Below are 26,382 nucleotides of genomic sequence, written 5' to 3' on the forward strand. Positions count from 1 at the left end.
AAAACTTCCCAGATTGGCCCCCGGTTACCTCTGATGAGGTACTAGAGTTAATTTCCACCCTTAAACCTGGTAAATCCCCAGGGCCTGATCATGTTATCTCAGAGATTTTGTCTAACAATCCTCTTTGGTGGTCCCATCTGCTTGCTAAATTATTCACCATAGTAAATCACTCCGGTGTATTTCCGGATTCTTGGCTATCCTCTATTCTGATACCAATCTTCAAAAAGGGCGACCCTTCTCTCCCTAGTAACTATCGCCCAATCAGCCTATTGTCTCATATAGGCAAACTTTATTCTAAATTTCTCTTATCAAAACTATCAGCTTGGGCCTCTTCTAAAAACCTCCCTGGGAAGGAACAGATAGGCTTCCGCTCTGAAGCCTCGACTTTGGATCATGTTCTGCTTTTGTATCATCTTGCCGAAAAATACTCAATCTATCACAAAGCTAGACTTTTTGCCGCCTTCGTTGATCTACGAGGAGCCTTTGACTCAGTTAATAGGAATTTACTGTGGGATAAACTTAACAACTGGGGTATTGAACCCCGATTGCTTTTTTTGCTTAGGCGTCTCCACTCCTCCAATATATGTCAGATTCGGCTGCCAAATTCCTATGAGCTCTCTGACCAATTATTAGTTGACAAAGGTGTTCGGCAGGGATGTGTCTTAGCCCCATTACTTTTTAATTTATTTTTAGCGGACCTGCCTTCCTCTCTTTCTGCTTCTACTAATGCTGCACCCTCTCTTAATGGTTCCCCAATTTCTGTGCTTTTGTACGCGGACGACGCAGTCCTATTATCTTTAACAAAAGCTGGTCTCCGTCGTACCCTATCTAAATTTCAAACTTTTTGTTCAGCTAATGATCTGGTTATAAATGCTGACAAGACTAAAATAATTAACTTTTCCAACTCCGTATCACTATCTCCCTGGACAATCGGAGCACAAACCTTTCAGCAGGTTTTAACCTTTAAATATTTAGGTATCACTCTGCATCATAAACTCAGTTGGCGCCCCCACAAAAAATTGGTTCTATCTTCCTCTAGTCTCCATCTTAATGCCATCTCAAAATTTCACTACTCATCTGGCAATCAATTTGTGCCTGCAGCGTTGCTTATTTTTCGGACTAAATTGCTTTCCCACTTACTATATGGAGCTCCTATTTGGATCGAGGCCATAGATCATGATGTTGACACTTTGGCAGCTGCCTTTTTCAGGAAAATCTTAGGAGTCCCCAACATGATTCGTCTTTCAACTTTAGTTTTGGAATTAGGTACCCATCTCCCTTCTACCCTTGCTTGGTCCACCACATTTAAATATTGGCTTCGTTTACATTTAAACTCCAAGCCCAATTCCTTACTATACGATCTACTCAGAGACAATTTTCTTTCCAAGTGGCTGAAGTTGATTGAGATTAAACTTCAATCCCTTGATTTGAATCTAGAATCCCTAAATGATTTAGGAATTCAACAGGCTCATGCCCTTATTAAATCTAAACTCTGGCAGCATGAGTTTGAGGTTCTTGCAGCCAAACTGAATCCTACCTGTTCCCCGCTCTCTTTTGGTCTTTTCCCTTCACTTGGTTGTCATCCAAATTATTTTTCTTCACTTATCAACCCCAGGTCAAGAAGAGCATTTATGTTAGCCCGATTTAACATTTTTCCCTCAGCGAACCATGCCGGTCGATTTGCAAATATTCCTAAAGAGGACCGATTATGCCTGTTCTGCCATTTGGTTCCGGATACACTTGATCATATACTGTTTTCCTGCCCAGTTCATTTCTCCATTCGTAAGGCACTACTAGAACCCTGGTTATCTTCCCTGTCGAACACCCCTGAGATTTTTCTGAATGATTCTTCCTCCCGTATCACTGAAGCTGTTGCTATTTTTCTGCTTGAGATTCTCAAATTAACTTCCAAGTTATAACCCGTTGTGTTTATTGTTAGTAATCCCAGCTGTATTTATGCCAATAAAGGTTTGGAGAAAGAAAGAACCTGGATATGAGCCAATGATGTGAAGTGTCTACAAAAAAAAGCAAATGCTCTTTTAGGCTGCTTTAAGAGAAGCATAATCTCCAAATCCCATGAGGTACTCGTTCCCCTCTATTTGACACTGGTTAGGCCTCATCTCGAGTACTGTGTCCATTTCTGAACACCTCACTTCAAGAAAGATGCCAACAAATTGGAACATGTTCAGAGAAAGGCAACAAGGATGATCAGGGAACTGGAAAACAAGCCTTATAAGGAAAGACTGGAAGAACTCAGCATGTTTACCCATGAGAAAAGAAGACTGAGTGCTATCACTATCAGAAAAGTGATAGCAATTTTCTAAGACTCGAAAGGCAGAGGAGGGGAAGGATCTGTCTTTAGTCATCCTTGAGTGCAGGACATGCAACAATTGGCTCAAGTTATAATAAGCCAGATTTCCATTGAATATCAAGAAAAACTTCGTAAATTTTAGAGCAGTGCGGCAATGGAATCAAACACCTCAAAAGGTGGTAAGTGCTTTCCACCCAAGAAGCAGGTGTCTTTTAATTTCGGGGCTGCTGTCACCACGGAACCCAAGAAAGTAAAATCTGTCACTGCCTCCATATCTTACCCTTGTGTTTGCGAGGAGGTGATGGGACCAGTGGCCATGTTTTTAGTTTTTTTGATGTTGAGCTTCAGAACATTTTTTGCACTCTCCTCTTTCACCCTCATTAGGAGGTTCTTTAATTCCTCATCACTTTCTGGCATCAGAGTGGTATCATCTGTATATCTGAGGTTGTTGATATTTCTTCCGGCAGTCTTAATTCCAGCTTCAGATTCCTCCAGCCCGGCCTTTCGCATGATATATTCTGCATATAAGTTAAATAAGCAGTGAGACAATATACAGCCTTGTCGTACTCCTTTCCCAATTTTGAACCAATCAGTTGTCCCATATCCAGTTCTAACTGTTGCTTCCTGTCCCACATATAGATTTCTCAGGAGATATATAAGGTGGTCAGGCACTCCCATTTCTTTAAGGACTTGCCATAGTTTGCTACGGTCCAGCAAACTATTTGCGTAGTCATTTGCATAGTCAATGAAGCAGAAGTAGATGTTTTCTGGAACTCTCTGGCTTTCTCCATAATCCAGCACATGTTAGCAATTTGGTCTTGAGTTCCTCTGCCCCTTCGAAATCCAGCTTGTACTTCTGGGAGTTCTCAGTCCACATACTGCTGAAGCCTACCTTGTAGGATTTTGAGCATAACCTTGCTAGCGTGGGAAATGAGTGCAATTGTACGGTAGTTGGAACATTCTTTGGCACTGCCCTTCTTTGGGATTGGGATGTAGTCCGACCTTTTCCAATCCTCTGGCCACTGTTGAGTTTTCCAAACTTGCTGGCATATTGAATGTAGTGCCTTAACAACATCAACTTTTAAGATTTTAAATAGTTCAACTGGCATGCATCACCTCCAGTGGCCTTGTTGTTAGCCATGCTTTCTAAGGCCTACTTGACTTCACAGGATGTCTGGCTCAAGGTCAGCAACCACACTATCTGGGTTGTCTTGGACATACAGAGCTTTCTGGTATAATTCCTCTGTGTATTCTTGCCATCTCTTCTTGATGTCTTCTGCTTCTGTTAGTTCACTACCATTCTTGTCCTTTATCATGTCCATTTTTGCACAAAATGTTCCTTTAATATCTCCAATTTTTTGAACAGTTCTCTGGTTTTTCCCTTTCTATTATTTTCCTCTATTTCTTTGCACTATTCATTTAAGAAGGGCCTCTCATCTCTCCTTGCTTTTCTTTGGAAGTCTGCATTCAGTTTTTTGTAGCTTTCTCTATCTCCCTTGCATTTTGTTTCCCTTCTCTTTTCTGCTATTTGTAAGGCCTTGTTAGACAGCCACTTTGCTTTCTTGCATTTCCTTTTCTTTGGGATGGTTTTTGCCATTGCCTCCTGTGCAATGTTACGAGCCTCTATCCAAAGTTCTTTAGGCACTCTGTCCACCAAATCTAGTTCCTGAAATCTGTTCTACACTTTCACTGTGTATTCATAAGGGATTTGGTTTAGATTATACCTAACTAGCATAGTGGTTTTTCCTACTTTCTGCAGTTTAAACTTGATTTTTTCTATTAAAAGCTGATGATCAGAGCCACAATCAGCTCCAGGTCTTGTTTTTTCTGACTGTATAGAACTTCTCCATCTTTGGCTGCAGAGAACAGTCAATCTGATTACAGTATTGCCCATCTGGTGATGTCTACGTATAGAGTCGCCTCTTGTATTGTTGGAAAAGAGTGTTTGTGATGATGTCTACGTATAGAGTCGCCTCTTGTATTGTTGGAAAAGAGTGTTTGTGATGACCAGCTTGTTCACTTGCCAAAACTCTATTAGCCTTTGCCGTGGTTCGTTTTGAACTCCAAGACCAAACTTTCCTGTTGTTCCTTTTGACTCCCTACTTTAGCATTCCAGTCCCCTATAATGACAAGAACATCTTTCTTTGGTGTCAGTTCTGGAAGGTGTTGTAAGTCTTCATAGAATTAATTGGTCAATTTCAGCCTCTTCAGCATTGATGGTTGGTGCATAAACTTGGATTACTGTGATGTTGAAAGGTCTGCCTTGGATGCGTATTTAAATCATTCTATCATTTTTGAGATAGTATCCCAGTACAGCTTTTCCCACTCTTTTGTTGAGTATGAGGGCTACTCCATTTCTTCTATGGGATTCTAGTAGATATAATAATCGTCTGAATTGAATTTGCCCATTCCCGTCCATTTTAGTTCACTGATGCCCAGAATGTCAATATTATTGGCATCTCCTGTTTGACCACATCCAGCTTACCAAGGTTCATAGATCTTACATTCCAGGTTCCTATGCAGTATATTTTTTTTCAACACTGGACTTTCCTTTCACTTCCAGGCATGTCCGCAGCTGAGCATCCTTTTGGCTTTGGCTCAACCACTTCATTACCTCTGGAGCTACTTGTCTTTGTCCTCCGCTCTTCCTCAGTAGCATGTTGGATGTCTTCCAACCTGAGGGGCTCATCTTCCAGTGTCATATCTTTTACCCTTTTGTTTCTATCAATGGAGTTTTCTTGGCAAAGATACTGGAGTGGCTTGCCAGTTCCTGCTCCAGGTGGGTTGCGTTTAGTCAGAACTCTCCACTATGACCTGTCCGTCTTGGGTGTCCCTGCACGGCATAGCCCATAGCTTCTCTGAATTACTCAAGCCCCTTCACCATGAAAAGGCAGCAATCCATGAAGGGGGTACTACTTAAACCTTGGCTTTTAGGGAAGAGAGGAAAAAAACTCCCAGAATTGCTTACAATATAGGTCCTTCCTGTCAGGCTTGCAATCTAAAATTTAAGACACATTTAACGGATGTGGGGGGTTAAGGTATAAGTTCAGGGCTGTCGCGACTGCCACCTCCTCCTACGTCACCACAAGAGATGACAGGTCACGATCCTTCACACACACATACACACTTCGCTGCCACCAACCACACATAAACCTGACACTTCAGACTTAGTATGGATTTCAAAATAAAAATGATGATTTATTGAATACAAAAAATAAAAAGGAAATCACTGAGTAAAAGAATCACTTGTCACACTATATTTTTCAGACCTTAACCCTGCACAGTTCTTTGTTACTTGACACTCAATTACTCAATTACCTAACCTATATCTAACCCTGTCTACAGATCTTCCTTCAAGCCCTCTCTCACTCTCCCCAACTCTCTAATTCCCCCAAGAACCTTTTCCCTCTTTGCACACCCCCCTTATATACAAAAACTCCACCCCTTTAAGACCCACCTCCTGCCCTGCCATAGGCTAGGAAACTCCAGCCTTAGCCAAGACAGGCAGGTGACGTCATGGCACACGTCACATACCTTCCCCCTTTAATAAGTTGTTTTGTGGGGGAAAGCTAAGGTGCTTTTTCCCCAAAACAACTGCAACCAACATCAAGCATTACATTTATCAACACAGTTTAATACAACTACATTATTCAAATATACTTACACTTCCGCCATACAGGTAAATAAAAACATGCAATGCATAACATTTATCATAACACAACACATAACTGTCCAAACATTTTACATTGCCATATACCATGTACAGAGTCCATAAGTTCTTTAGATGTCGTCTTCCGGTCTTCTGGATAAGGCGTCAGCCACACAGTTTATAGTCCCTCTGACCACCTTAACCTCGAAATCATAGTCCTGCAAAAGAAGCGCCCACCTCATCAGTTTACTGTTCTGTGATTTCATAGTCCGTAACCATGACAGAGGTGAGTGATCGGTGCACAAGGTAAAATGTCGACCCCAGACGTAAGCCTTTAACTTCCGGATCACGAAGATGATCGCCAAACATTCTTTCTCGATGGTAGAAAGATTCTTCTCCCTGGGAAGCAACTTCTTGCTCAGGTACGCCACTGGATGTTGGTCTCCGCTGTCATCCTGTTGGCACAGTACCGCTCCCACACCGGCATTAGACACATCCGTGTAGATGATGAACTCTCTGTTGAAGTCAGGAGCATGCAGCACTGGATGGTTGGTTAGAGCATCTTTCAGCCGTCCAAACGCCATCTCGCACTTTTCCGACCAGGAAACGCTGTTGCTGCTCTGCTTCTTTGTCAGGTCTGATAAAGGTGCAGCAATCTCACTGAAACCGGGTATAAACTTTCTGTAATACCCTGCCAGACCTAAAAAGGACCTCACTTTCTTTTTAGTGGTAGGTCTGGGCCAATTCAGGATTGCTTCTACCTTGGCCTCTAAAGGTTTGATTAGGCCTCCTCCCACTATGTGACCTAGGTACTTCATCTCTGAGTTACCTAGCTGACACTTACTAGCTTTAACAGTTAAGCCAGCATCTTTCAATCTTTGTAGCACTAATTCTAGATGATGTAGGTGATCTTGCCAGGTGTTGCTAAAGACCCCTATGTCATCGATATAAGCTACTGTGAAGTCACTAAGCCCTTTCAGAGTATGGTCCATGAGCCTTTGAAATGTTGCTGGTGAATTTCGCAAGCCAAAACTAAGGACTCGAAATTCAAACAGGCCAAATGGACTACAAAACGTGGTCTTCTCTTGGTCCTTAGGATCAATTCTCACTTGCCAAAAACCTTTAATTAGGTCCAAGCAAGAAATGTACCTACACCCCCCAATGGTTTCTATAAGGTCATCAAGCCTGGGCATAGGATATGCATCAGGTTTGGTTACTGCGTTTAGCTTTCTGTAATCTACGCAGAACCTCACACTGCCGTCCGGCTTGTCCACCAAAACTATCAGGGCTGACCAAGCACTAGAAGAAGGTACAATAATCTGATCCTTTAGCATTTCATCCAGTTCCTTCCTAACTTTCTCTACATATGGCCCTGTTACTCTATATGGAGTTACAGATTGAGGGGAAGCATTCCCTGTGTCAATCTTGTGTAACACTCCCTTGGCAACACCAGGTTTGCTTGAGAACACTTCACGATATCTTGTCACTAGTGCTAAAAGACTATTATGTTGTTCAGTGGATAGGGTAGGGCTGATCTGCACATCCTGTGGATTATATTTTTGCTGCCCTCTCCCTTCCCAAAAGGGTAATTCAGGCTCCTCCTTGCCAGCGGCTTTCATTGCAAACAGCACATGGTTGGTCTCTCTGTAATAAGGCTTCAGGGCATTGATATGAACAACTCTCCTGCCTGAACCTTCCTCGTCCTCAATAATATAATTGAGGTCACTCATTTTCTCTACCACTCTGTAAGGACCATCCCATTTAAGTTGTAATTTGTTCCCTTTTATGGGCTTCAGCCTGAGAACATCATCTCCTGGGTTGAACTGACGTTCTCTTGCCTTTCGGTCATACCATTGCTTCTGTTTGGCCTTTTTAGTGGTTAAATTTTCCACAGCTAAATCCATATTCCGCTTTAGGCAATTCATTAGGGAGTCAATATAGGCTACCACGTTTTGTGGATCATCTTCAAAGCATTGCTCCCAATTTTGCTTGATCAAATCTAGCGGTCCCCTCACTTGCCTTCCAAATAATAATTCAAAGGGACTGAAACCAGTGCTCTCCTGGGGTACTGATCTATATGCATAAAGGAGCAGCTGTAACTTTTGGTCCCAGTTATTTGGATTCTCTTGTAAATATGCTCTGATCATTCTTATAAGAGTTCCATTAAATCTTTCTGTTAACCCGTTGCTTTCTGGGTGATAAGGGGAGGTTTCCAGGTGTTTGATCCCACAAATTTGCCATAACCTCTTCATTAGTCTGGATGTAAAAGAGGTTCCTAAATCTGTGATTATCTCAGAAGGAAAACCCATCCTACTCATGTAATTTACTAAGGCTTCTGCTACAGTCTGGGTCTCTATATTACGTAATGGGATCGCTTCCGGATATCTCGTTGCATGGTCTACTATAGTTAAAATAAATCTGTTCCCCCGCTTAGTGGCGTTGGGCATTGGACCTATGATATCCACCCCTAGACGTGTAAAAGGAGTTGAAATCACTGGTAATGGGCATAGCTTTGCTCTAGTCTTATCACAGTTAGAGCCCTGTCTCTGACAAATATGGCACCTTTGACAGAAACTCTTAATATGTTTACCCATATCAGGCCAGTAAAAGTTTTGGGCTATTCTTTGTTTGGTCTTGTTTATCCCCATATGAGCTGAGAAAATGTCTGCATGTCCCTTTTCCAGAATCATAGGGCGATATTTCTCAGGCACCACCAGCTGTCTCTTAACTTCAGGCCCCCCTTTTGAAATATTATTCAGTTTTTCCTTATAAAGTAAACCACCCTTAATAATAAAATGTTCAGGGCACTCAGGTGATAAATCTTTATCAGTCACCTTTCCAAAACAGTCTTTTAAGGTGGGGTCAGCTGTTTGTTCCTTGACAAAGAGGCTTTTCTGAGGTATTTCAACTGAGAATGCCTCAGGTTGGGGTACAAATTTCTCTGGCTCTTGAGAGTCAGTCTCATTACTGGCTTCACTTTGTACTGATTGTGAACGTGTTACCACCAGGGCACTCTTGACATGCTTTGTTAAGTCATTACCAATAAGAAAAGGGGTAGGAATCTCAGAAGACACCCCCACTCTCCAAAATCCCTTCCAACCTTGATATTCAATTTTCATATCAGCTACAGGTAATGAAACTAGTTCTGAACCAATCCCTTTCACAGATAGAGTCTGGCCAGCAATCATACAACTTTGTGGTACTATGTCTGAGTGGCAAATAGAAATTTGAGAACAAGTGTCTCTCAAAGCAGTATAGTTATTTTCAAAAATCTTTATTCTGTCCCCAGCAGATTCCAATAACTGAGAATTAGTCTCTATGTAATAACAGTGGACAACTTCAGCGAGAGGCAGCTCCTTCAATGTATCCAATTCAGAGCTCCTAACTGCCTCTGCCTGGGTTTCCATGGTAACAGAACTTTCCATAGAAGAAGCCTGAGGTTTACTCTGAACACAGAATACAGCCTTTGCTTCTTTTACATTAACTTTCTGAGGTGGAATTTCTTTATTTTGCCTTGTATTAAAACATTGTGCAGCAATGTGGCCTTTCTTTTTGCAAATGAAGCAGATTCTCTCCCCCATGAGCTTTTCCCATCAGATCTTTCAAGTTTCTCTTTTCCCTCCAAAACTTGTTTACTGTGCTGGCCCTGTTCTGAGGGCTTTTCACTAAAATGGCCGCCTACTTTATTCTGTCTCTGTGCTTGTTCCTTAGAGAACTTTGGGTCCCATGTTTTCCTCACACCTCTCCCCTCATAACAACTAGGACCACTTATTTGAGAAATAAAATCAGCTATTTGTGCAGCGTTTCTAACGTCCGTTGGTTTCCGTTCTTGAACTAAAAATTTAAGTTCCCCATGGAGTAAGGAATAAAACTGCTCCAGGCCCACAACATTTTTCAATTCCTGAAAAGTTTTTACATTCTCCTGTTCAAGCCACCGATCTAAACACTTTTCTAAGTTAAAACCAAGTTGGGTATAAGATTCATCTGATCTTTTAGTAAGTTTTCTGAACTTCTGCCTAAGATGTTCTGAATTAATGCCAAAACGATTGAAAACCATTTTTTTGAACTCTGAATAATCTTTACTGAGCTCAACTGGCATATCAGCATACACATCAGCCATTTTTCCACTCAGGAGAGACCTCAAAATTATCATTTTCTCTGTTTCCCTCACAGAAAAATCAGCACAACTTCGTTCAAAGATTTTAAGGAAGTTTTCAGGACAATCCCCCTGTTTATATGTAGGAAATTTCTTCAAATCTGATTTTGATAACTGGCTCTCCTCATTTTCCCTATTATTATTATTGTTCTGGTTCAGTAATTCCATTCTTCTTATCTCAAATGCCATTTTCTCTTTCTCTAAGGCAATTCTCTCTCTCTCAGCCTCCCTTTCCATCTTCTCCAGTTCAAATTGTCTTTGTCTCTCTCTTTCTCTTTCCTCTTTTTCTAGGGCAATCCTTTCCCTTTCTATTCTTTCCTCCTTTTCTAGTTTTTTCATTTGAAATTCATGTGCCTGGGCTAACTGAATTTTCCTCAGTTCTGATAACTGTTCACTATTAGCTTCTTCCTGCAATGAGGCAACTCTTCCCTCACCATTTGACTCATCCCCAGACCAGTCTGACATTGCTTGGTCTCTTTGTTCACTCACTTCTGCCATTTGACTGCGTGTAAGAGGCATTTTACTAACTCAAAAAGCTCCTGACAATTTCCACGCCTCTGTTTAAAAATATTTTTCTTCTTGCTGTGTTTTAGGTCTGACACTCTCTAACAGGGTATACCAACAGATATGGCTAGGCTTGTTACTATAATCTCTAATGGCTTCTGCCCCTTCACCGGGCCTCTTGCCAGATTTAGAGCTACTTTAATTTTCTGCCCTTGGCTCTACTTCCAAATCCACCACAGCTTCACCTTCTCTCAGGTTCTGTAGTTCACTAGAGAAGTCCCAAATCTTCGCTGCCCTTGGTCTGTCTGTCCCTTCCGAGTTCTCCCAACTCTGGACTCTCAGACCAAGTCACCACAGCCTCCTACTTTGGGCCAATCTCCCTCACAAAATGGACCTTCTAGAGCTCATAAGTCAGTTCCCTCACTCTGAAGTTTAGGTGCCTCTCTACTAGATCTGCTCCCCCCTGGAGACAAATCCTAGAGAGTTACCCACACCCCACTTCAGGTGCTCCTAACTGAAATCCTTTTGCTCTGGTCACACTAGCCAAGGCTTTTCTGGGCAACTGGGCAACTGGACAACTCGTATCCCACACGCTGGCACCAGTTGTGTCGCGACTGCCACCTCCTCCTACGTCACCACAAGAGATGACAGGTCACGATCCTTCACACACACATACACACTTCGCTGCCACCAACCACACATAAACCTGACACTTCAGACTTAGTATGGATTTCAAAATAAAAATGATGATTTATTGAATACAAAAAATAAAAAGGAAATCACTGAGTAAAAGAATCACTTGTCACACTATATTTTTCAGACCTTAACCCTGCACAGTTCTTTGTTACTTGACACTCAATTACTCAATTACCTAACCTATATCTAACCCTGTCTACAGATCTTCCTTCAAGCCCTCTCTCACTCTCCCCAACTCTCTAATTCCCCCAAGAACCTTTTCCCTCTTTGCACACCCCCCTTATATACAAAAACTCCACCCCTTTAAGACCCACCTCCTGCCCTGCCATAGGCTAGGAAACTCCAGCCTTAGCCAAGACAGGCAGGTGACGTCATGGCACACGTCACAAGGGCTAACAATATTTTTTAATAAAATAAATGTTATAGTGCTTATGAAATCCTTTGCTTAAAGTCAGATGGCTGGAGTGGCTGAGGTAAGTTGCTGACATAACTGCTGCTAGTTGGCAGTTAAAGGCAGAGGTTTGTTTGTTTTCCTGCTGAGCTTGCTCTCCTCTCACAGATGTAGTCTGATGATAAAATACTGTCCCAAGGTGCTTTGCTAGAAAAGAGATGGTCCTTTTATATGCCCTCCTGGGATATATAGGACCCCTGCTATGTAGCTGGCTTCGTCTTGTCATCCCAAACTGGAGGAAAAGGCCTTCATGTGTGCACTCCTTTGATGGGTTGCTAGCAGTTGGCGGGTCAAGAGAAATTGGCTCTCATCTACAACGTACCCCAGAAAGGAAATGTGCTGGCATCTGTTCTCCCTCTGCTAGTCAAACTAATACTTGGATTTTGAACAGTTAGTGGGGAATGTTGTGAATTGATAGAGTTTAGCTGAGGTTTCGAAAATGTTCGTATTAGTATTTCATTAGGCTCAGATTTACCTCAGGAAACGATGGGGAAGGTAAATATAGCCTGCAAAGATTTCTAGGTTGTCTCTTCTTATTCTTCATTGTCATCCTCTGAGACAGGGATATTTATAAGTACTATAACTTGGCAAGAACTGCCAAGTCCCCTCACAGTCCTCACAAGATCAGTATTTGCTATAAGGCTACTGGGCCATAGAGTGTCCAGTTTTCAGCTATGACTAGTATTTGTCAAGGCCAGGTTGCTTCTACTAGAGCTGGTAGGACATCATCGAACAGCAGGACTGCTCTTGGGCCCTTACTCTCTCTTCCAACCTATGATTATTTCTTAAACTGGTACATATAACAAGTGAGAAAACAATCTTAATGCATTACAGAGTAAAGAAATTAATTTAAAATTACAAAAAAATATAAGCACCACAATGCGTAACTTCTAAATGGACTGATGAAAATAAAAGAAAAAGCTGAACAATTTATGTTCTGTAGTCACAATTAACATCATACACTGTGAAAGCTTAACAGTGATAAAACAACCACATTCTGCTGGATGTTTCCCTTCCCCCATCCTCTAGGCTGTGAATAGTAACCATGAACATTAATTATTTAGACAGAGCTGGTGGGGGAATCTTCATTTTTCCGTTTGACAATTTTAAATGTATAATAACATGTAAGCAGATTAAAAGATTTTAAATGAATCGATTACTTCATATTATATGTATTTCTGGTAGCAAATCTACTTCAAAGAGGGACAGGAGGGTTAACTGTTGTATAAGATTAATTAGTTTTCTGTAACAATCTACAACTTTCATAATTTAAAGTGATATAGTACTCAGGTGAGTTATCTATGTTTAAACACAGCTAGATCTAAGACAGTGACCAACAGTTCCACACTATCAATAGTTTTCTTGGGACTTTTTACAGTGTTAAGATATTACAGAGGATCTTTTAGATACACTGTAAAATAACTTAAAATGAATGATAAAAGGAGTTCAGTATCAAGCCATCAGAAGCACAATTGATGGGATAAATAGAGTCATGTAGAGAACTGCCACATGAACGTTGATGGTTGTTAAACCCCCTTTACTACTATATATGCCAGTATTTCCCAAAGAGTTGCTTCTTATTCTTGGGGCCTTCCGAAACCTCTAATATGCAGAAGCAGTAGCACTCAGAGCAAAGAAAATTGAAGGAAGCCATTTATCTTTAGATATAACTGGGCTTCCACAGAGGTCTTCTTAGATACTGGCCCATATAAAGTGTGGAAGAGGAACCTACTCAAGATTCAAGGCCTGAAAAATAGCAGCCACCAGGTAGCAGTGATACCATTCTCTCCAGTTTGAATGAGGGAGGGAAAGAACTCCACAAATAGATCAGTTGAGCCACTTTCATTATAGTATGATTCTGATTCATACCGTTCAGAAAAATAGTTATTTTTCATTCACTCACTGGAATCTGTTCATGATGCAGGTATATCTCTAAAAGCTCTGACAATAAGCTAGAAGAATCTTAGGTTTTGGTGTGCATTCTTGTATGGAACAGCACAAGGTTCTTTTGTCCACAGAATTTATTTAAATGTAATTTCTATTTACCTTGACATATTCAGGCCGAGACTAGTCATTGTGAGAGAAATATACAGTCATCAGATAAACACATCTTCTCTCCTCTACAATTGTGAAATATTTCAAAATGTTTACAATGCTCCCATTCTGTGACCATCACTCTGCTGAATATTAGTGGCAGGATAACTCATAGTGATATCATGTCACACTTTTTGAATTAGTTAGACTTTACTATGGAAAAGAAGGGAAGAAGTTGCTGTGTTCAGCAGCCCCAAAGCTTCTCCCATAGGTTGCAGCCACAGTCTGATTTTAAAACACAGACTTCTTATATTCCAGTGACTCACATTTGCTAATGCTTCTTCAGTAGGATTTCAAAGTCTAAGCTATTCAGTCTATATTTCAGTCAGACTGTTTACCCCTCAGCTGTATCAAATTTCTATACTTTGAATATTAGAAGAAAGTGCAACACTACAAATACATTTATAATTTAAGTGTAATTCAGCGCATTCTATCTAAGCATACAAATTATAGTCATAACAAGTGAAAAATAAACACAGTTTTGTTTGAAATTTATAGGAGGAAAAATAAATAATTGTTGGACTGGAATATGTATTTACCCAGGAGATTTAAAAAAATGTGTACCACCTCCTTTTTAAAATAACATGCATTTTTGAGAACTAAAAAAAGAAATCATGGGGTAACTAATTACTATAGAGAGCATATTATAAGAAGTGGCAGTTCCTAAAATTTAAAAAAGCTGTCTCGACATAATCTCATAATTTGAACTCGAATCATTTGCTTTGTTTTGTAATTGTTCATCAGGAACTAAACATTGGATTAGTTTGTGGCCTGATTGCTCAGACCAGGAGCATACTGTGTTTTTGTTGTTTAGTCGTTAAGTCGTGTCCGACTCTTTGTGACCCCATGGACCAGAGCACGCCAGGCCCTCCTATCTTTCACTGCCTTCTGGAGCAGACTGTGTGGCTGAACACTAATGTGTTTTCTTATTCTAATGTTTTGTTAACATGAGAGTGCAGCAATAGATATTGTGCAATAGAGCAATAGAGCATTCCTTAAGACAATTCTAAAAAAACAGGGGCAACTCAAACAAAAAAAATTATAACTGGAACTGGACCTCCGATCAGCACACTGATCCAGGATCCAGTTTTAGCCATGATAATTTTCTTTGTGTTTGGGTGAGATGTGGTTAGCTGATGAAAAAATAAGTCAGCTTCTGGGGGGAGGAAGAAATATAAAAGAAAGGAAGAGTTTCTATACATTTGCTGCTATAAAAGACTTCCAATTATCTAAAATATATATCCATGCGTAGATGTCATCTATAAGCCATATATTGATAATGTTATGAGGTTTTCTATCCAGGTGGATTACAGGTGGTGGACATATATCATTTCAGTGTTGTAAATTAAGTATTTTGGGAATACAGTACGACATCTGTATTAGTGGGGTCAGTATTCATTTTCATTTATCCACTGTCTGAAAATATTAAAAATATTTAAAATCGAAATATGTATTGTCATGATGTATTTACCAGAAATGGCCACTAGAGGAGGCCAGACACCATACTGTGTATTGTTGTTGTTGAAGAATACCTAGCATGGTCAGTTCTGGTAATGTATGTGAAAATACTTTTTCTGGATGTTTTCCTTTTATCATGCTATATATTGCTTTCATTAAAGTCGTTTTTAGAACACATAAGTGATTTGGAAAGAATGCCCCACAAATACAGAGGTCCTACTGCAGTGAGGAGGCAGATATGCAGAATAGATAATACAGAGCAATGTGGACAAAATGCAGAGATACACATTTTCAGTGATTTCTCAAAGGTATCAGAAGGTGAAAGATGGCTCTTGGAATATGCTTTACCAGGTTACTGGGATTTGGAGATGGGTAGGAAACCTATTTAAGACAAAAACAGGTCAGGTATTTGGTAAGACATGAGTGAAATGTAGCTCAGGAGAGCATCGTTTGACATATCAATTATTCAGAAAATATCCCATTTATGAATGTGGGATATTGTGCTTCTGTATGCATGATACAAAACACAAGGAGATGGTCCAATATTGCTGCATAATATTGTATCCACACTGCCAGCAGGAAAAAGATGTCAAGTTTTACATAGCAAAGGGCAGCCTGAATGTTGATAACACCAATGGCAGCAGTCAAAATTATCTACATGATAGCCTCTTGTGCTCACTACCATTAAAACTTGTTAGAAAACAGCCCTGAATTGCTTAGTGTTTGGGTGACAAGTGGTTAACTGATAAAAACAGTCAGCTTCTGCGTTTTTTTGCATTTCTTAATGTCACTCTGTGAATATATCTGCTTTGGAATACTCTTGCTATTAAGCCTGTTCCATGCATGCTCAGTCTTGTAACAAAGTGGTTGTTTTTCTCTTTTGAAATGCCTTTTTGAGGATCAGTATTTCAGCCCCTGCAGCATGGATTTTTTCCAAATAAAAATAAAAAAAGCTAGTGGAACCAACCGTTCTTTTTCAAGATATGCAAAATGATTATTTTCAATTTGTATGGGCAATTTTTAATTTGGGGATGTTTAGTGTTGCTTGTTTCTGTATGGGGGGTGTAAACAGTATTACTTTTGTTAAACAACTCAAAAATACTTTGCCCCAACTTCCCCAAGTTTGGCAGAGAACAAGAACAGACTGTCTGCTACATGTGGGCCAAATTTGGTGCCAATCTGTATAATTTTTTCATTTGGGCTGACCCCATTTTTAGAATTGCTTTGTAGAATGTTGATTTGCTCTGTTGTACAATAACATAGCGTGCAGTTCAGCGCTCTTCAGGGTGAAGTGAAATGCACCCATTGCTTAAAACCTGCATAGGTGAGTGCTACAGATCTCCTTTTCTGGTTGTATGTTAATCAGTATGTGGCCACTTATTTAACCTGAAAAATGTGTTTCATCTCCACATTTTTGGATGGGATCTCATGAAATGTGACTTAATTCCAATTGCCAGTTCCAGCTGGAACATATACTTTTAATCAATGGGATTTAGAAAACTGCTTACTTATTGGCTATTGTGGGTTTTTCGGGCTCTTTGGCCGTGTTCTGAAGGTTGTTCTTCCTAACGTTTCACCAGTCTCTGTAGCCGGCATCTTCAGAGGACAGCACTCTGTGTGCTCTGGTGTAGTTGGCTTGGGAGTGCTACACCAGAGCACAGAGTGCTGTCCTCTGAAGATGCTGGCCACAGAGATTGGCGAAACGTTAGGAAGAACAACCTTCAGAACACGGCCAAAGAGCCCGAAAAACCCACAACAGCCATTAGATCCCAGCCGTGAAAGCCTTCGCGAATGCATTGCTTACATCAGTTCATTTAATTGGTCCATGCTAGGATTTAGGCCAATATTTTTAATTGTTAATACTTCCACGTGACTACGATCTCCATTAGGTGCTGCAAATCCCCATAATTGCAGTGTCTGTCCACATTAAAGATAAGAAAGTGTCAAACACATACAACAATGGCATTTTAGCTAAAAAAATAAAAATTGCTTCCCATTATTTTTATGGGAATTTTTTTCAGATCTTTAGGTGTAGCCACTAGGCAACCACTGAATCATACACAGTTGGTATAGATAGCAGCCCAGTTCCAAAAATTGTCATCATTCTAAAATATATTAATATGGAAATCAAAATTGTTTCCTTACCAGTTAGCCTTTATTGTAGCCATCTCACAAACAAAATGGATTGTGTATTACATTGGGGTTGGTCAAAGAAGTATATCACCTCATAGGTAATACAATTTTGGTAGCCAAATTTAATTTACATTTTGTACAGATCTCATCTGGCATTACTGTGATTAAGGGAGCAATTATTGTCAGGAACCAATTGATAAACAAAGTGTTATATATGGAGCAAGGGAAATATCTGCTTCAAGTGGCCCAGTGTATATTTTTAAAAAGGTGCCCAACTTTTACAGCATATAATGCACATCAGTATATGACAATAAAAAGCAATTAAAATAGCTGGCTCAAGGGGGGGAGTGAGGGGTGACTCCCTTGATCATCAGTGGATCATTGATGGCCATATCTGTATCATCTGCTACAGTTGCTGAACTAGGTTTTTGTCATTAACCACCTTATGTCATGTGGAGGAATGCTGCCAAAAGAAAGCAACACTGCAGTCAGAATACCAATTCCAAACCCATCCCCTAGAACCTTATCTTGTTGTGCGTGTTTTCAGAACTCTGTGGGGCAGCGAGAGGAAAATCAGATCTTTGCCTTCTCTACATCCTTCTCTTTTTAAAATCTAAGAGCCAGATTTTACAGAGATAACCGATCCTTAGAGCTAAAGTCACACTAGTATTCAGGAGATGTGATTGTGTCAGACTTCTGTGTTTGAAAAAATCAGATCTATAAGGGAAGATCAATCACAAAACAATGCAAATCTGCAAATGACAGGAGATGAGAAAAGCTACTGGGAGACAATCACACACAATCAGAATTTAAGGAATTCCTGTTCTGGTGATACACTATCTGTAAGGTAGAGATTGCACCCCAGCACCAGGAACCACATTACTCCAAGAAAATACTTGGACCCACTAGTGCCCAGCACTATTAGGCAGAGTGAACCATCTGCCAAGTGGCAGATGCTGGGAGATGTGAGGGGGCACAAACAGCATGATCCCAATTTATCCTGAAACCATCAGTTATTCTCTTCTGTGGGAGGACATAACTGCATAAGACATGTGGGTTGTATTAGCCATCTGCCTTAAATGACACTATCCCATGTATAATGCTGAGGTATTACACTTTTGAAAGGTGGCAATGGGCACCATCTTGTCCATCCAAAAACTAGGCACTGTAAGGAAATTTCTCCTTGTCACTTCAGACAGCTGCCACCTAAGCATACTCATTGTTCCCAGGACTAATATGAGGAAAGGAATGCAAATGTTTTTCCTTCACTGCTGACTTCCATTCCCTATCTCAGTATTTTCTACACTGCTATGACAACCTTTGGTTCAACGTACAGCAAGGAGAAGCAGGATGAAAGAGGCCTTGAACTCTCTTGTTCATAATTTGGGGGGGGGGACATGGCAGGCTGCTACCAGCTACAGATTCTCCCAGCAATGCCAGCTGCCTTTTCTTCTTCAGAAGCTCTTATTGAAGCAGTCAGTGGGGAAATGGAGCCAGAGGTCATAGGATGCCACTGGCCCCATTCTCTTTAGACTTCCTCACTGCAGTTGAGTGGGGTAACGCATATCCCCAGTAAGAATACACCTGTTGTAATACAAATATTTTGAGATAGTTTGGTCCAGAACAGACATATTGGCTAATATAATAATAATAATAATAATAATAATAATAATAATAATAATAATAATAATAATAATAATAATAATAATAATAATAATAATTTATTGTCATTGTAAGTATATACACAGTATACCCATACAACGAAATTCACAGACACCCAGAGACCAGACACATGCACAAACATAAAATTTCCCAAACACTCCCCACCCACTGAAAGTCCCCCTCTAAAAATACAAACATCTACACCGCAGGCCAAGTAACACAGTCCAACTAATTATTCACTACTGGTGGTCTTTAAGCTCATTATTAATTGCAATTATAGCTCTGGGATAAAAACTATTCAGAAAACATGTGGTCCGAGTCTTAATTGTTCTATATCTTCTGCCAGACGGTAACAGTTCAAAAAAGTTATAAGCAGGATGGGAAGAGTCTCTCAGGATGCTGTGTGACTTCCTCAGACAGCGGGATGTGAAGATGTCATCCAGGGTTGGTAGCTGGAGCCCGATGATATTCTGAGCAATTTTAATGGTTCTCTGTAGAGCTTTTTTGTCCGCTACAGAGCTACTCCCAAACCATGCCAGAATGCCATAGGTTAGGACACTCTCAATGGTGCTACTATAGTATGACTGAAGTAAATGCTGAGATAAATTTAACTTGCCGAGCATTCTCATACAGCCTCTTCTGTGCCTTCTTCATTAGCATGTTGGCATTTACAGTATAGTCCATGAGAGGTCCTCTGAGATGTAAGTACCCAGAAATTTAAAACTACCAACTCTCTCCACTTCCTCACCATTTATGTACAGTGGTAAATGTACATTTCTCTTCCTCCTAAAATCAATTATGAGTTCTTTAGTTTTTTTGATGTTAAGTGTGAGATGATTTTCTTTACACCAAAGTATCAACCTTTGTACTTCCTTTCTATAAGCAGACTCATTGTTCTTATTTATGAGCCCCACCACTGTCGTATCATCCGCAAATTTAATAATTGCATTGGTGTTATACAGTGGGGTGCAATCATGTGTGTACAGGGAATAGAGGAAGGGACTTAGCATACAGCCCTGGGGAGCTCCTGTACTTAGTACCAGGGTAGAAGAATGGTGAGATCCCATCCTTACTGACTGTGGCCTATCTGTCAGAAAATCCTTTATCCACATGCAGATCTCCTGAGGTAATCCCAAGGTTGATCGTTTTAAAAAACAACCTATTTGGTAGAATGGTATTAAAAGCAGAGCTATAATCCACAAACAACAGTCTCGCATAAGTTCCCTGTTATTCTAAGTGGCTCAATACAGTATGGAGTACAATGGACACAGCATCATCAGTAGATCTATTTTTCCTGTATGCAAATTGCCATGGGTCCAAAGAAGGTGGAAGACTAGCCTTAATGTAATCCAGAACCAATCTCTCAAAACATTTCATAATAACAGATGTTAAAGCTACTGGTCTATAATCATTGAGAGATACCACAGCTGACTGCTTGGGGACTGGCACTATAATAGATGCAAGTGGGGACAGAACACTGCAACAAGGATAGATTGAAAATATCAGTAAAAACTCCAGCTAATTCTGCAGCACAGCCCCTAACAACTCGCCCCATGATTCCATCTGGTCCAGCTGCCTTTCGAATGTTAATATTCTGGAAAGATATTGAAAATATCTTGTTCGAGGAGGAGCTTCGTCTTGGTGAAGCAAGCAGCTCTCGGGAATAGCTCCCGGGGAAAGCTAGAACCACTTCGGTCTGGGACCCTTCCAGAAATGGGGGGGGGGCAAGGAAGAGTCAGGAGAGACCCTTCTGCAGCAGCTGGTGAGCCACAGAAGTTAGAAGATTGGGCAGCAACTTGATTTGTCTTTCTTCTGGAAATTCACATCAGCACAGACGAAGATGGGCGCCATTTTTGGCAACTAGCCAAAGACAGCTCCGTTCGCCGAGAATAAGAAAACAGAAGCACGGCGAAAGTATACATCAAAGTAAGTGGAAGCCCTTATTCTATGAAAAACCTCATTAAATGAAGAACAAGTGATTGTGTGCAAATTTATGACCAAATGAGATAAGGAGCGGCATTCCTAGCATTCCAGCTTTACCCAAGCTGAAGGTCGAGTTATTTCTAAAGGAACAGCCAGGCAGAAATAGCTCGTGTCTCCATTAAAGGAGGAAAAATAACTCTTGAAGAATCAACTGACGGGCCTTGAAAAAATAAATTCTGTTGCAAGCTGTTCACTTTGGACCCCTTTTCCTCTGTGGTTATATATTTTTAGACTGTGTGGGACTCTGCTTTCCGTGGATAATATATTGCCGGGACTCTGATTGCTGGATCTCCCTGTTCGGGGGAGGAGAAGGAAGTCTTTGGAAGTAAAAGGAAGAAACGGACTGTGAGCTGTGAACTGGGGGCTATGTGGTTTGAACTGAACTGGGATCTTGACAAATGACATTCTAATAATAGAGTCTTGCCGGGTGAAGGTTAAAACAAACTTGGAGAAGAGAAAAGAAGGGAAAAGAAGAAGCATAATATCTGAAGATATTAGCGACGTGTAAAAGGACTGGATTACAAAGACACTTGAGAGATTTATGTTTTAGATTCCATCTCTTACTTGAATGTACCTGCTATCTTATTGCTAATATGGTATAGTTGCAAGGTGAAATATTAGAAATATTGGATGTGTACTGGGGTAAAGGGGAGAGGGAATTTTAAGTGAAAATAGTGGAAACAGAAAATGGAACCTCCCCCTGAGAAAATTACAGATCGGTGGCTAGACTGGAAAACCTCTTTTCAGATGTCACTGTTGCAAAAATTCATGCAGGTAAATTATTATATTGACCAGATGGAAGACGTGATTGGAGGCTCTAGGGGAGGGAAGGTAGCAGAGGTTAAATTACACCAAAAAGAGATCTCAGAACCGGTTGTATCGATGAAGATATCAGATAATATACAAGGGATGGAGGACCACCCAGTAAGAGATGTAGCGATAGCAGATAAGGAAATTGAGGTTGAAAAGCAAACTTTGAATGATATTGTTTCCCCTTTTAAAATATGGAAGAAAAAAGAGTCGCAGAAACAAAACAAGCACAGGGAGGAAAGGGGAGGGGAGAGCAGGATTTATATTATTTTGGGTCTGCTGAGTGTATTCTCAAGAAAAAAAGGAGGGTGAAAGAGAGGATATATTTCACAATTGGCCTTGGTGTTCTGATGCTGTGGGAATAACATAGATTTAAGCTGTATTACACATATAAGTTGAAAGCTAAAGAGGTTAATACATAGACAAAATAGTCAAAAGAAGAAGAAGAAAAAGAAGAAGAAAGATGAACCTTTATTGGAACATGAATAGATTAGATGTTTATATACTTGATATGTAAGATTGAATGATTATGCATTTGATGTTTTCTTATTCTCAAAACCCTTTTTCCATTCCCCCCCCACTGCCCTTTGCCTTCTGTATTCCTTCCCCATTACCCAATAGTCTTGAAAATAAAATTAAAAAATTATAAAAAAAAATATCTTGTTCAATTTACTAACTGTGTAACTGCAAATGTGCAGGAGGCTGCAACAATGTAGAGAAGCCCAGTTGTCTATCTTCTTGTATGGCTGACCACATAATGAGTTACACAAGCAGCTTTTTATGTGCAGCATAAATTGCATAGGAGACTGGCCATTAGGTTTACAAAATATGTTCACCTAGGGAATATAAGATACTGTATGCTAAAACTGATTTTTGGACTTGGATATAAATAATCCCTCTGCAGCTGAAGAAAACAACCCCTGGAAAATATTGAGCAGGTACATATATGATGTTTGACATAAAGATTGGAAACAAAATTTATCTCAATCTTTTGCTTTCTCGTCCAATGTCAAGTCTATCCAGCTTGAGTCCAAGATACTAGCAACTACACTATGGTATTCTAGGTACATGTTCACTGTTCTAGAATTACAGATGAATCTCTTAAACTGGGTATTATACTTTGTACTCCTATCTTTTTATGTGAGCAGCAAAGTTCTCTGCATTTCTGAACCCTCCTTGAGAACATCACTATGTGCTCTGCACTTGAAAATTTGTTGCTAAACCATTGGAAGCAATACATTGTGTGCCATTACACAGCATAACTATCAGGGCATCCTATCAAGATGGGCCAGGCAGCCACAGTGTGTCCACCACCACGACCACTACTTGAATTTAGTGTCTTTACAGAATTTCCCCTTGACCAACCAATTTTCTTTCTATTAGAATTCTTTCTATTCAAGAATTCAGTCAATCTTGTTGCTTGCAACAAGCTGCTTACTGTATAGTTCAGGAATGGATAACTACTTCCTCCCCTTCCTCCTTTCTGTCAAGGATTGCATTTCTGTGGGATAATCTCTCTGGAATGGACACATGCTGGAATGGACACGTGCTGCTTTGGCTCAGGTAGAAGATTATTTGCATGTACCAATGAGAGCTGTTGGGAGGCGGAGAAACTAGAAGGGAGGGGTGAGTGAGAATCTAGAAAGTTCAGTTAGACAAGAGTGTTGAGAAAAGAGTTTGGGGTTTTGAGGCAGAGAGAGTGTTTAAGGAGTGATTAGTCAGAGGGAATACTGGGAAAGATGGCGCCGTGAGCAGACACATCCTGCACAGCTCCGGTGTAATCTCTATATTCGGCAGATTACTAAAACAAACAGAAGCTGCCTCCCTACCTTCTCGTTTCTGTTTCTCTCTGGGGATAATATTCCGTGGAAATATGGGGAAGAGGAGAAGACTCAAACATCCTCACAGCCAAGAGAACTCGCCGGCTAAGTCATCTAAACAGAGGCGGCTGGAAGATTGCCCGACATGGTCAGACGCTGCAGATCCAGGGGGTGAGTTTGCCAAACTTGGCTCTCCTGGCTCCCCAAGCAGAGATTTTGCAGAAGACCAGCTGTCTTCTTCCTTGACTTACCAAGTCAAACAGCCCTCACAGAACGAGAGCGCTTTTAGCAATCACTTTTTATCTCTGCTCGGCGAGCATTGCGTAATCACCGGAAAGACGATTACATTTATATGCCAGCAGCTCAACTCCATCATAGCCCAGCTGGACCAGCTGAACAAGACTATGCTGCCCACATCCCCATGTCCCGAACAAAACACTGGACTCCACCCTAAATGCCCAGACAGAACTGCAAAAGTTACCGTACCCGACAACCGGTCGTGTGCAGAGGTCTCCAAGGGGTCAAGCCGCTCCCTAATGAGAAATCAAATTGTGCTAGAGGTCTGGGACACTCCTTTAAACAAGGGTAGATGGTCCAACAAGCAATGCGTGCTCAATTCACTGGGCAGTCTTCTATCCCTGGACAGCCATAAGATCGATCTTTTGGAAATGACACGTCTCCCGCGGTCTCCCTGGCGAACGCGCTGCTTCCGTGTGCTGCTGAAGTTTCAAAGCCTCAGAACTCCTCGATTACTTCACGAGAAAAAATATCTTCTTGAATTTTACAATATATTCCTGCGCAGAGTGTTCAGCGACATGCCAATTAAACCTCTGATCCCAACGAACGTGCTGAAATGCTCCTTATCACCTTCCTCTCTATCTACAAGGCCAAGTCTTGGACAGCTGCCCAGCCCGCAGCCAAGAGACAACGGCCTTCAGAATACAAGCTCCAAAGCTGATTCTCCACCTGGCAAGAGTACAGGAGTGCTTTCCTTACTATCTGAACTAAAAGCAGCTACTAACAATATTGAAAGCTCCTTAGTTAAGTTAACATCTTCTCATCCTGAGCCCCGCGTCGAAACATTTCTGCTCTGTTCCAGCTCAAGCAGCGCTCAGGCCATCCGAGAAGGCAAAAGGAAGAGGAATAGTAAGGAACTGTGCAACATTTCTCCTCCTGCCCCTTTAGAATCCAAGCCAACAGCTGACGCTTCGGGTAATACACTCCCTGGATTAAGGGCTTTAAGCCTATCGTCCAAACAAACGACTGCCAGTGAGCACCCGATTACTCACGACCAAGCCACACCAGTAGTTCTGACGCCACCAGTACCACCAGCTAGTCCCTCAGCCGACACACCGGGTCAACTGGGGACATGTGACAACTCTCTAAAGAAAGTTACATTGAGGGAGACACCGCCTCCGACGGAGCCCAAAGCCACCCCAACCCTGGAGTATCTCTCCTGTAAGTCCATCGACACATGTCCTCAGACTGAGTTACTGCCCATCCCATCCCACGCACGGCCCAGTTCTAGCTCCACCAACGGTCCTGACCTAGGAGAACTTTTATTGCAGCTCGATATCGACATAGACAATGAGTCCCTGCCCAATGAGGCCATCGACGGGTTTAAAGAATTGCCTCGGGAAAATCAGAACCTGGTGCTCAGGAAGGTTGAGGCACTAGGGCAGGAACTGAGGACCCTAGTCGAATCTTTCCAACCTAAGAGCTCCCCCGTAGGACTCTCATCCCCTCGGGGGACTAAAGCTCTAAATACACCGATCGCCAATGAGCCCACGATATGGGCAACAGCCGGCAAGGGCAGAACCTCTTCATACAAGGAATGCCCTCAGGCAGAGCTGCCCCCAACCACTCACTTAACGGCAGATCACATGCTGTTATCCTCCCCTCTGCCTACTGGTGTTCAGCTCAACAGAGCAGCCCAGAGACTGTTGGAGGACCTGCCAGGACGCGATGGAAGGGGCCACAGCAACACAGCTCAACTTCCAACTCTTTCCCAACTACCCAACACTCTAGAGCCCAGCCAGAGCGAAGACCTCCTGACACCTCTGCAAATGCACTGCTCCTCACTCAATCCAGCTAAAGTGACTGTGGATATTCACAATCCAGAGGAGCCCAATGACTGCCCCACGGCTCCGCCGGATCTGTCAGAACCCTCGGACATTCCGGACGCAGACAACTTAGCCAGGTTGGATTCCCACACTGAAGGCTTGCCTCCGGACCCAACGATGTGCGCCCCATTGGATCCAACGACACGCGCCCCACTGTTGTCTACCAATTGACTCACTGCCAATTCACTCTCTATTGCCCCCTCTTCCAACCTAAGACTGATTTCCTGGAATGTGGCGGGATGGTACAGTAAAATGCAGGACCCTGAGTTCAGTGACTTTCTTCGAGGCTCTAGCATCATACTGCTACAAGAAACGTGGGCAGTTCACCCCATATCCCTAGCTGGATACGTCGTACACTCTCTTCCAGCACAAAGGCCCACGGCAAAGGGCCGCCCATCTGGGGGATTAGCAATATTAGTAGCTGACTTACTAACCTCAAATCCCATACTTACAATTGACGGCAACTGCAAAATTCAGGGCATAAAACTTAAATCCAGGAATCAAGAGCTCCTAGTAGTCAATGTTTACATGC

General features: G+C 41.5%; 1 protein-coding gene across 3 annotated transcripts in view; it reads right to left on the minus strand.

Moving 5' to 3' along the window:
- The window catches only part of CNTNAP2 (contactin associated protein 2), a 2,051,986-nt gene that overhangs the window by 1,667,249 nt on the left and 358,355 nt on the right, over positions 1–26,382 (minus strand). The gene's annotated exons all lie outside the window — the stretch shown is intronic.

The sequence above is a fragment of the Pogona vitticeps genome, chromosome 6 (genome assembly GCF_051106095.1).
Source record: "Pogona vitticeps strain Pit_001003342236 chromosome 6, PviZW2.1, whole genome shotgun sequence".
Classification (NCBI taxonomy): domain Eukaryota; kingdom Metazoa; phylum Chordata; class Lepidosauria; order Squamata; family Agamidae; genus Pogona; species Pogona vitticeps.